This window comes from Oryctolagus cuniculus, chromosome 10, assembly GCF_051225735.1.
Source record: "Oryctolagus cuniculus isolate XC-2025 breed Fujian yellow rabbit chromosome 10, ASM5122573v1, whole genome shotgun sequence".
NCBI lineage: Eukaryota > Metazoa > Chordata > Mammalia > Lagomorpha > Leporidae > Oryctolagus > Oryctolagus cuniculus.
In genome coordinates this window covers 86,432,318-86,444,937 of record NC_142876.1, presented here as the reverse complement: position 1 = coordinate 86,444,937, position 12,620 = coordinate 86,432,318, and the positions used below count along the sequence as shown (strand labels likewise).

At 42.7% G+C, this 12,620-nt stretch overlaps 1 protein-coding gene across 5 annotated transcripts in view; it reads right to left on the bottom strand.

Annotated features, from left to right (window-relative positions):
* Positions 1-12,620, bottom strand: part of ADAMTS9 (ADAM metallopeptidase with thrombospondin type 1 motif 9) — a 173,427-nt gene that overhangs the window by 56,168 nt on the left and 104,639 nt on the right. The gene's annotated exons all lie outside the window — the stretch shown is intronic.

The following is a 12,620-nucleotide window of genomic DNA, read 5'->3' as shown; positions in this document are numbered from 1 at the left end:
CACTGCAGATGCCCACTTCCATTCAAAACCACGTGTCTCAGTTGGACCAGACCTTCTAAAGAGTCACTTAGAAAAAGGCTCCCGATGTATAGGATGCCCAAGACTACAAAGCCAACACTGAGCCTAAGACTGTAACTGTAGAGTGAATTTGACAGAGTAAACTCCTGGCCACTCTCCAGCACACTGTCTGGGAGCGCAGCCCGCCCCAAAGTGATCTAGCAGCAGGCTCCTAGCAGGGTCGTAGCTTAGCAGGACCTCCCCTGATGGGTGCATGAATTCTCCTCATCCTAGGGTGCTGGGGACAGCCAGGGGAAAGCTGACCCACTTCATAGCTCTGGTCTGAGCCTGCTTAGTAACCAAGTTGAATTTCTTTTAAAGCCATTCAAAACTAAGTGAAGTGTAAAAGGGTCCTACTCAAAAGTACAAACATTCAGTTACCTCCAACGTGTGATAAGGAAAGTAAACCCAACAAGGAAGCTGGCCGACAACCCTTGAGTCACGTTCAGATCTCAAGGACACAGCTTCAGGGACTTGAAAAGAGCAGGAAAGGCTAAATTGATCTCCATTCGGGCGAACGCTTATTTCTTCTGTGGGTCACACATTAAAATCAGGGTTAGCAGGGTTTCCAGGAGAGGCAGGAAGAAAGCATGGGGCTTTGCAGTGCATCGGGTCTTGTTCCAAGGGTTACTGATTCTAGGATGTTGGGAAACTGGCTTACTTTCCCTGTCAGTCTTCCTACCTGCACAATGGACACAGTAAGATCCATTTTGTAAGGGTTCCGTGAGGATTAGCAATAATGCCTGCAAAGCACTGAACCCAGCCCCTGGCTCACACCCAATATTCAGTAAGTAGGGGCTGCTGCTATTTCTTCCCTCTGAGACAAACCCATCTGGTTAATCGCAGATGGGCACCTAAATGTAAGAGAATCAATTGTGAGACTGAGGAATGGAGAAACTCATTCATTTAGAAAAGCAAGCTATTTTGGTGTTGCCTACATGTTCTTATTTTTAAAGAGAAGATTTGCAGTTGCTACATTTATCACTCAGAATCACTGGTAAGATTACGTTTAGGCCAAAGTCGATTTCCCTATAAAGAGCTTTTGATATAGTCAGTTCACTGGTAACCTAAGGTCAAATTAATTCTGGAAGGTGATACCTACTTGCCTTATAGAGACCAAATCTCTTTAACACTGAACACAGTGCACATGTCTGCTTCCCAATAAAAATATCTGTGGTCTTCCACGAAATAGCCTAAATATTGTGGGGGAAAATCCACTATTTCATTAGAGCGCAGATCCCTGCATAAAACTTGGGAGTTGGATGGCAGTGGCTTGGGTTCATTCTGTTGGCCTTTCCTCCACTGAGAGATTTCTTCTCCAGTCTCACAGCTTTGGAGTTGCTCCTGGTGTTTATGGCCATTGTTAGTGACCTTTTAAAAGGAGAAGAATTGAGATTGATTTTCCTTCTAGGACCAAGAGATGAATCATCTACAATGTTCTCTGCTCTCGCGGTCTCAGGAGATGTACCGGCCATTCTGAGCATACTTGTGCAGTACAGTGATTGTGGAGGGTGAAAGAAGGGTTTTTCAAAACGCTCACATGAAACTGGACTGAAAAAGCACATTTATTTAGGAGCAAAACTTTTTTGAAATTGTAAACATGAGAGGTCTTTAAAAATCTCATAAAAAACTTGTATTATAAAAACACTATGCATGCTTTCAAAATCGTTTTGCACCAAAAGGAACTTCTTCATTAACTCCCATGTCTGTATGAGCTTCATAATCTATAACATTCACCAACTTCTCAAGTAGGAAAGACTGGCAAAATGGAAAGGGGTGGTATAGGGAGGTAGGACTCAGACATTTCCTTGCCCAGCTCATGTGCAGAAAAGCCACGTGGACCCCACATTCCTTGAACAGCTTATCAACTGTTCATAGTTTCCTCTGATGGGTTAAAAAAGCCAACATAACAACTGGTGGGAAAACGGGACTTCTCTCCCTGGGAAGAGGAAAGCAACAATTTCATCACCTCCAAGACTTTTCTGACTTAAAAAACAGGGACTTGGTATCCAACATATTTGAGTAATGCTGTAGACTATACGTGCCTACTGATGGAAATCTGTAGAGCTATGGGGGAGGCTGTGGTGGGGGTGTGAAGCTGCCCACCAGCATCCCTGGCCGCCACCCACTAGATGCCAGCCGTACCTCACCCTGTATGTAGCAATCCACACTGACACGGCCAGACGTCCACTTGGGGGTGAGAATCACCCTCCCAGGAAGGACCCCACCAGGAAGGTTCTCAGAAAGTCCTTCAACAAGCTGGCAAAGGAGAATGGATTTTCCACAGACTTGGTGGGGGAGGGCACACACAACCTCCGTGGGGCTGGGAGATGTCAAAGAGCTTTCTGAACATCAGTGCAACAGGGCCAGTGACTCAAACTCAGAGGGCTGGGACGCCCTGCTGTACGGAGAACGTGACGTGAACAACGTGAAGTCAGTTCCCGCACACAACAATGAAGACGCGATGGCCATGAACAAACACCCCCCTCTGGACAGCACTTCCTCCCGGATATCGCGTCCGTGACCCTCCACCCTGAGGGTTCCTGGATACGTCATCTCTGATTCAAAGGCAACCAGTGAGAAAGAAATAATACATTCACTAAGGGCAAATAGCAACGCGGGGATTGGCGTGTTGGCTTGCTGGGGGCTTTATATTAAGCTCATGGAAAACAAACAACACACGTTTTTGGAAAGAGTCTAGTTCTCAAAGGAATCTGGGCTTTGATTGGGTGGCAGTGGATTAAAAAAAGGGGAGTCTGTATAGGAGCAGACATCAGCTGGAATCTGCCAGCAAGACTTGCGATCAAACTGTGGGTTTCCTTGGGAAAAGGGAAGCAAAAAATGCCTGGTTCCCAGAGGTCCTCCAAGGCGGCTTCAGGGGTAGAAGGGGTGGAGCCAGGAGGAGGGAAGGAGAAAACCACGGGGAGAAGCCAGTGGCAAAGTGGGAATGCTCCTATTTCTGCTGAGGGCTGTCTGCCGTGCCGGGTCCTCTCACGATCACGTTACAGCACAGATCTGAGATTCAAAGCAACTCCCTGGAATTTCAAAAGGCTGGAAATAAATCCAGATCGACTCTTTAATTTCTTGTGAAAGAAAACATACACTCTGAACATATTTATGTTTATTTTTCAAAAATTTCAAACTTCAAAAAACTGGCCAGAATATCACAAAAGACCTCCCTTATATCCTTGTCCAGAGTCCCCCATAGCCAACGTGTCACCACCTTTGCTCTCCCCGTCTCTATACATGCCATCATTATTTTGTCTTGTCATCTCCCAAACTTGACTTTCCCCAAATCAAGAACCATCTCTTCCATAAACACCATACAGCTCTCCAAGTCAGGATACAAATGCTGACACACCACGACCAAGCCAGCCTGGGTCTTTGCTTTCCACAGTTCCCTCTATCTGCTCACTTTCCATTTCCCTATTTCTGGGCCACTAGAATAAGGAGTTCATCTCCTGTGCAGCTGGGCTCACTCATTCATTCCCTGCAACACAGTTTACGGCATGCATACTTTGAGTAAGGCACCAAGCTTGTACTGCCTGTCTCATCAGCTGGAAGGAAACTAAGGCTTGAGGTAACTAAGAAATGATTTACAACGCAAGTTTTTCACTTGAAACGTGATGGCTCTGTCTACATTTCTTAGTCTTAGCTAAGAAAAAGGAAGCAAACTTACGTATTCTTTCCCCGTTAGGTAAGGGTCTTTCAAAGAGCTTGTGGGAAAATGGAATTAAAAGAAAAGTTGATTTTTGGTGCTGAAACAATTCAAATGTGTGCACAGTTTTTTCACAAGACAGATTTTCCCATGAATATTTTGAAGACTCCTCATAGTTGCCCTCCCAAACCATAACCGTATCTGATCTCTCCGCTACCGCATAGACTAACGAGTAGAGCAGTAACTGGGGGATGAGAGGGAAAGAAAGGAAGAGAATGTTGGGATAGAATTCAAAGTGGTTGACCAAGTGGGGACAAGCAAGACTTTCTATGTTGCAACAAGAGTTCTAACTCCTGTGGCCAAGTTTTAGAGAAATAGTTTGGAAGATCTCTCAGGGCAAAAATGCGTTTATTTAAACACATGAGTTACTAGTGTAGGACCATCTTTAATACAATTTTAATTTCTTCACTTTCCACAATTCCCTTGTCATGTGACAACAGCTTTTTACAGCAAACCTCGACACAAACATCTGCAAAATCCCCTCGCTGGCTCCAATAAAATCTGATTTACCATCGCAACTGTCTAGGTACCTACTGAGCAAATAAAACATGTAGAGTTATTAACTCAAGTTATTCTGTTTCTCTGTGTATGCTAAAATGTTGGAAATACCACCCAATATGTGCTTAATAAATACTGGATGCAGTCTTTCTCAAAATCATCTAAAAATGCCAAATCTTGGTCTTTGGTTTAAGAGAAATAATTGACTTCCATCCACAATTTTCTTTGCTCATGCCCTGAGCAAACTCTGTAAATGGCTCAAATTAATTTCTATATTGTTTCAAGTTGTTGCTCTCTGAGATACCACCACCACCAACAAAAATCTTAAATTGTAGACATCCTCTCTCCACAGAAGTGGCATTTCTCTGTTTCACCAACTAAATAGTGATATGAGGGGATTATGCTTTGGTTACAATCAGTAACCTGAAAATCAGACCATTCTGGGTTTAAATCCTGATTGAGTCACCTCCTAGCAATAGGATCTGGGATCAACTGGTTAACTTCTCTAATAGTGCTGATGTCATCAAGTAGAGAAGATACATTAGATGATGTGGGCGAATTTCTGAGCATAACTCCTGACACAAAGTCAGTGTTTCAAAAGGTGATTGTTACAATAAAAAAAAAAAACCTCTATAATTATGGGCAGAAACACACTGCAAAATTAATTGAGAGGGGGAGAATCAGCTCTTGTGCATAAAGGAAGCTATGGATTCATTCACTTACTGAGTCATCCCCAAAGTGGCATAGGGAGAATTATTTGAATTATTTCTCATGCTAGTGCATAGACGACCTGAGAATGAGCATAATAGATTAATACATGGTTCTGCAACACAGACCACCTGCTGGGTGACAGTATAATTTATATAGTATAATATAGGACGTGGCCCTAAAGAGAGGGAAAAAGATTCAATGTGGTTTCAATGTGAATGCACCCATAAAGGTTTCCCTAACACTGTGGAGGCGGAGGTTTGTGAAGGTAAACAAAGACAGTGAGCAGTGATACAGGACACGTTGCCTCCGCTCTGCTTCTCCTGCTGTATCTGGACACAGAGACCAGCAGGATCGGTGTGCTCAACCTCCACCTACTGGGCTTCCCCAGCAGCAAATGCTGCTTCCCTGAAACTCCCCCTTCGAGGAGGAAGTGATCTTTCAGAGCCCCAGCTTCTACAAGGAGATACCTGGGGTTTTCCACTTTGGCCTTCTCCTGTAAAGCACGGTCAAGCCCTGCCCTTTCAACCCACTGAACACGTAAACACGCTTTCTCCTTAACCGAACTTTCCACCACGTTGAACTTGAACTCTGAGATGCACAAGAGGAGAGTTTGTTTTAACAGCTGCTTTCACAACAGAGCCCTGAAGTCACAACTCTCCAGACAGCTGGTTCTGCTAGCCTCTCTTTTCACTGTCCTGTTTATTCCAATGCCCAGCTGTCAGGCAACACTCACTGCAATTCTCCCTGCACATACACCAGAAAGCCAAGAGAATGCCAATCACTGGATGCAAGGGCACCCTAAGCAGGGGCCCCTCACATGCACTCGGAGAATTTTTCTCCTTAATTTATGTTCATATGTTTATTGACTAGCGTATTATTAATTGCTAAAGATGTCCCTATTGCCTGAGGTTGCCTTGCCCATATGGCAGCCATATAGGTAGCCACTTAAATTCAGAGTAACTAAAATTATATACAATTTTAAAATGGACACTCCTGTCACTTAACCGCATTGCAAGGGCTCAATAATAGCCACAGACAGGTTAGTGGCTTCCATATTGGAATGCAGTAACAAAGTTTCAATCAGTGAAAAGGCTACTGGACTGTGTTGGCCAAGGGAACGTCTCTTTGTAATAAGAGAAAGAGGATCATTTTGAGAACAATGGGTTGAAGTGTTCAGCCTGTGTGGGTTATCTTTCATACTACCCTTGGACACACTCTTTTTGGCTGCCAATTTTCTATTTTACAGATTTGTAGAAGACGACGTTGTGGTCATGAAAACCTTCCACGATGACGATGCCATTTCAGAGGAAATAACAAACAAAGACGCCGGCGTGGTGGTCCACACATTCTTTATCTTTTTATTGGTATACATTAAATCACACGGGGGAAGTGAATCCTCAGACCACAGCCAGACCACATACTCTCACACTCAGGGGAGGCTGAGGACCTCTGCAAGGACGAGGCACACAGTCAGGTCCTCCCCTGAGCCAGGCCCTCAAGCCACTGAACTTACACGTGGTTCCGATTCACTGCAAACAACTGGACAACAGCACACTTCAAGGTGGGGCAGACATTTGACCTGTGGTTAAGACACTTATGTCCCATTTTGAAGAGCCTGCGTTCAAATTCTAGCTCCAGACCCTGATTCCAGCTTCCTGCTAATGCAGACCCTGAGAGTCAGCAAGGATGGCTCAAGTAATTGGGTCCCAACCACCCCCGGGGGAGAGACGTGGATTGAGTTCCCGGCTCTTGACCTTGGCCTGACCCACGCCTGCCCATTGTGGGCATCTGAGGAGTAAACCAGCAGATGGGATTTGTCTGTCTCTTTCTCCCTGCCTCTCAAATAACAAAAATTAAGAAAAGAACCAACAAAGATAGGACTGCTGATTTACATTTATTAAACAGATACCTTCAGCAACCAAGAAACTATATAAACTAATAGCAATTTTTATTTTTGTTTTTATGGTGGCAGTGAGGCTGCCAGGAAAAAAAGATGGTATCAAGGATTTAGTTTTCTTCCCTGTATACTACCTTCTTTCTCTGTTAAAACCAACAGCTGGGATTTGTTCATTGCTGAACGCATCTCATCCAGAACAACGCGCGGCCCACAGTAGGCATCAACCGGTATTTGCTGGAGCACGATGACTTTCGGTTTGAAAGGAAGAACGCAGACTCCTGCCTTCCGGTCCCCTCTATAAAACCAGTCTTCCTTAAGCCCCTTTACTGACCTCCAGGATTCCCTCACAGCCATTTACGCTTGGACTCAACCTCTACCTCCCACTCCACATTCCAAAGTTTCTCTCTTTCACTTCCAGAAGGGCAACTCCATGACAGGAACAAGGGAGAGGACCTACTCTTCTGCTCAGAGCCCAGGAATCCCCTCCTCCTTCTGCTCCTCCCCACTGTGTAAATCCACAAAAACAGCAAGCTACCAGGCTAACCACAAAAAACAGCTGCCAGAAGACACATAGTCACCATCAACACCACAAAAACCCTGTAAAAAAGCCTGCTAGGTTTTGTCTCCAATAAAATAGATGCAAGTGAGTGTTTTGACTGCTGTGACACACTGTAGATGTGTAGTTTATAATGCAAATTTAATCTACACCAAACTCAGGTGAACTCTGTAATTCATATGTCATAACAGCGTTTTGGTAAAAAAAAAATCTTATTATTCATATTCCATACTTAGAGAATCCAAAGAGTACGCTTCTTATTTCTTTTTAAAAAGTGCTAGGAATATGCTTAAGATGTGCTTTCATTTTCACGAAATAACATATTTATAAAAAAACTATGCATTTAATGTGAAATTCCTTTTAGTCAAAATCTTGTTATCATCTCCCTTATCTGCATAAAATTTTATCTTTAAAAGGAAACAGAAACACTTTTTGCCATTCTCTACACAGTTGTGTGACGTTTGCACTAACAGGTGCTTATGGGAGGTTACCAATAGCAGTATTCATTTGGATTCTCTGTTGTTGGAGTCAAATGTCCAAATTAAGTAAATAATGTTGAGGCTCAATGAAGTTTGAGTTTTAGGCATGCATATCCTTTATTGAATATAAACGAGAGCCTAAAAATTCACTCTGAACATGGGTTGTGTCTATGACAACAGGATTTAACGTGGTCAGGATACTGACACTGAAGTCGCATCACTGAAGTCGATGCTCAAATCAAGTCAAACAAGAGCCTGACAGCACCCCTCCCCCAACAGGCAGCAGCAGGGTTCATGTGATGTGCATGTCTTTGCTTAGCATGCCTCAGGACACAGTAAACACGCAGTAAAAGTTAGCTACTGAGATCACCGTTTGCTTTGAAGAAGCTGTATCATTCCACACCTTTTGAAAAAAACTCATGTAGGGACCTCTTTAATTTGGTCTTTTAACCCATAAGTACCATAACAAAACCATGGCATCAAAGGGAAGCTCCGTAGAGGAGTAAGGTGTCAGTGGATTTCTGGGGTCATTTTAATTTTTTTGGAAAAGGGTAGCCTGTCTTGTAAGTTCCAAGTTGTTTTTTTGTAATAATGTTTATTTTTCCTTCACAAGAAATGCTTTCTGAAATGTACTGCAGGTGAACAAATAACAAAATTGACAAATGTTGTAAGCCTTTTACAGTTAGCTGAACACAAAGATGAAGGCACGATCAAATTTATGCACATTAGGTTTGCTGCTTTCTGTACCTAGCTGCTTGCATGTGTTCAGAACTGCTTCTTCTAATCACCTCTTTTGTTCTCTGGCTATGTTTTATCATTATCTACAGAGTCAACACAGGCAGCATTCATATTTCATAGTTGAGACTCAGTCAATCAGAACAATAGCATTAGAAAGGGAAAAAAATACCCAACAAAATGTTAAGCCTCAAATGTTTTTGTTTATGTAACTAAGCATTTTTTTTCCAATTCAGCAATATTTTAAAATATCCCTTTAACATACAGACTTCAGAGGATCCAATTACACAAAGCTTGACACTCAGCTAGTGAGGTTTGAGGGAGGGGTTGGACACGCTGGAGGGAGTTTACAAAAACTAAAGTGTATCTTTTTAAAAGCAAAAGAACACATACATTCATTTCTAATTCACATAGCCTACTTGCCTTTACAGTCTGCTGAGAAACACTGATTTTGCAACATTGTATATAACATTAAATAACATGGAAAAATAAATATGCTTTATTATATAAACATAGACATCTGTACTGCTCAAAATATTCAGAAAATCCTAAGCGTGGCTGCTTAACACTGTGTTCAGAAAACATGGTGGTGATATTTACAATCTTTATTGTTTTCTAGAGATAGATGCGGTGAGGTTATAAAATACTGATGTCCGACATTTTTAATTCCTACCTACCGAAGCTGCAAACTTTAATATGAAAATGAGGTAGACACAAATTCATAAGTTGGTCAGGCAGAAACAAAAGCACAGTTGCTTCATGAGCTCATAAATTCTCATTATTCGGGTGGAGGAACATTATTCCAAAGCACCTAGAGCAAGGCTCAGAGAACACTTTTAGGTTTGTTAGGAAAAAACCCAAACAAGCAATTTCTCCTAAGAACCACAGTCTTCATGTTCATCAGCCAGCAAATACACAAAGCAACGCACGAAGGAATGCTCTAGAACCTTCCTAGGTAGACAGGATCACCTAGCAGACTGCTTTACGTTAATGAGATTGTAGATGAATTAGCTTACTCTAGAAAACTCTGCAGTTTTAGGCTACTTCCTGCTGCAGTTTGACAGTATAGAGCTCACTTCCCATTTATCCCTCTAGTTCTGGGACACGGACAATGCATCACTCAGCATGCTCTTGGGACTGGCTGCAGGACTCAACTGAAAGGCATAGAAGCTGAAGAACCTCATTCCAAACAAAAGCAAAACATTAGCACGAAAGTGTGCAAGGACACATTTTTAAAAAAGGACAGAAAAGGCTGAATTATTGGAGGATATTTTTCAGATCACAATTCTGAAATCTTCAATGACTTGAGCTGGAACCAATGGTGTGCCTAAAATGTACTTGAACCCTAATTCACAGAAGCTTCATTTTAGAGACTCTGGAAGCCATATTAACTATGCTCTGGGGTTTTTGTGAATACTGCTTTTGACTGACAAGTGAAGCAGGCTGTCTTCAGTGTGACCTTGGAGAAAGCTCTGGCACACAGTAGCAGATGCCCTTGACTGTGTGGGAGGACTTGGGGGAGGCAACTGCTACCTCTGGTCTCTAACAAGTCTAATTTGCTTTCTGTTGAAAGCAACATGTTAGCACCTCAAATATACTTTTTATTGTTGTTAATTTCACTGTCAGTTACAATGATGAAGCACCTTGGACCTGGCTTTATGGCTCTTAACACAATTCACTGAGGTATGCGTAGACTGACAATTGCTAAGTTATTGTAGCACAACATCCACAGAAATAAACCTAACATTAACTTCAAAATCCTACAGTGAGGACCTGAGAGACTGCCCTCTCACACGTATATTTAGAGAAAGTAACATACTACAAATGTATGTCTTTTAAAAAATGCTTTTGATTTAATTTTTTAAAAATCATGATATAAAAGCCTTGCAGAAGTGGCCTTGCTCTTAGACTCAAGAGGCATTTAAATATATATTCAACCAATCATCACTTTACAAAAGCCCCATTAAAATCAAATAGGCAGCAAAAAAAATAATATTTTAATAATCCATGCACTTGCTTCTGTGCACACCCAGTGTTTAGAATTTTTCTCTCTTCCTCTTCTGTGGTTCAGAAAACTGCATGCCCAAGATGATTAACTGCATTAAAAAACACTTCATGTTTGCAGTTAAAATAATCAGCAGTTCATAATTTAAAATCTAAGTATTTGGGCTCTTGGGAAATCTGTGGGGTGGGATCATGTGTGAAAAATTTGAGGCGTGCTGAAAATAGGCTCAAGGAAGACAATGTTGTAGAAACTTATATACAACCACCCACATCTCCAGAACTACAGTCTACAATTCTCTCAGACCAGGTTTCACCCATTTTGCCAAGTAAATTCCTCCTTAGAGAGAAAAATATGGGACGATGGATGGGATTTAGAGTCTGGAGGAGCGTGTGATGAAGAGCCTCATGTATCTATGCATGAGGGTGATGGGGGAAGAGGTGCTTTTAGGTCAACGTTAATGAGATATTACTTTGTAGAGAGCTAGTAAATCTTGTGAAATCCAACTCTGGTATTGGTGGTGCTGCTGGTCGAGCCAATAGGGTGAAGTTATAATGGGCTCAGTGAGGATATTTTCAGGAGCAATAGTATGCAGTAGGTGACTTTGGGGAGCTGGGACCATCAGAGGAAGCTCCTGACATTCTAAGGTTATCTATAGCCTTCTTGAAACTTCTCAACAGGGAAGGGTGTTATTACTGTGGACAAAACGCCCCTAAGTGATTTAGACAGAGTGGCATTTCTCAACCTCTTGAGCAAAATCATTACAGCCTGACTAAATAGTACCAGTTGAGATAACACTCTAAATCCTTCTAGAGTTCAATTCAATACAAAATACACTGATTGTATAGCTAGGGTTAAACCAGAAGATACAACCTCAGAGAGTGAAACCCTTTGACTCTCAGAAGCGTCAACAGTATTAACCATCTCACTTCGGTTAATCTGTGTCAGGAAGGGTTAAGGCTTTTCCTCCAAATCCTACTGAGTGAAAAAGGCTGCTGGTGATGACTTAATATATTACTAAACTCAGCTTCTGTGCAATCAAGGCATTGACAGGAATGCTTGCTCTATTTACATAAAACAGCACTAATGGCTCCCTAGCCACGGTACAACCTGGCCAAAGTAGTGTTTTCTCCCAGTTGATCCTCCGAGAGCTGCCCCAGAAGTTTCCATAGTATTGACAGGGGCAAACCTGGCTTGCCACCTCAGTTGCTAGCTAAAAGACTAGAACTCAAGCAAAGCCTGGTCTCAAGCAGGCATCCTGTGTGGGTGGGAGATTGAGAACTTTTCGGATACCTGGAAAGGCACCGGGTCACAGATCCCACTGGTGGTGTTTTGCATTGTCAAAGCCATTTCAGTCTATTTTGCGGGCATAGACTTGGTGGTGATTATGTTGAGAGTTGTACCCACATCACATAGAGGCAAATTACAGTCATTGACAAAAAGACAAAAATTACTCTGGCTTCAATAAGCAGAAACCTTTTCTGCAAAGTCAAAACTACCATAGCTTAGAAAGATCTGCTACTGAGCTGTAAGCTTCGAGCACTACACAGTCAGGTGTTGCTTAACAGCAGGTGCACATGCTGAGCATGGCATCACTGGGTGATTCTGGCATCATGTGCCCATCACAGAGTGCGCTTAGACAAACTGAAACAGCTACGACGTCACCAGGCAACCGAATCTGATTGGGACACCTTGACCGTACACAGCCCCTTGCTGACTGAGATGTCACTATGTGGCACAGGGCTGTGTAGGTACACACATGTAAGTAGCTCTAGGAAATGCTACTTCTGGCACCAGCTCCTGTATGAGGTACTCAAGGTCGGTATAGTCACTCTGGCAGGAGCACACAAAGTCAGTTCTACCGTGCCTCCATATGAAGAAGACAGACCACTGACACTACAGCTTCTGGGAGGCCCCTGTGAAGAAGACAACCATCTGCTGCCGAGGAATGCCCCAGAAGAGCTCAG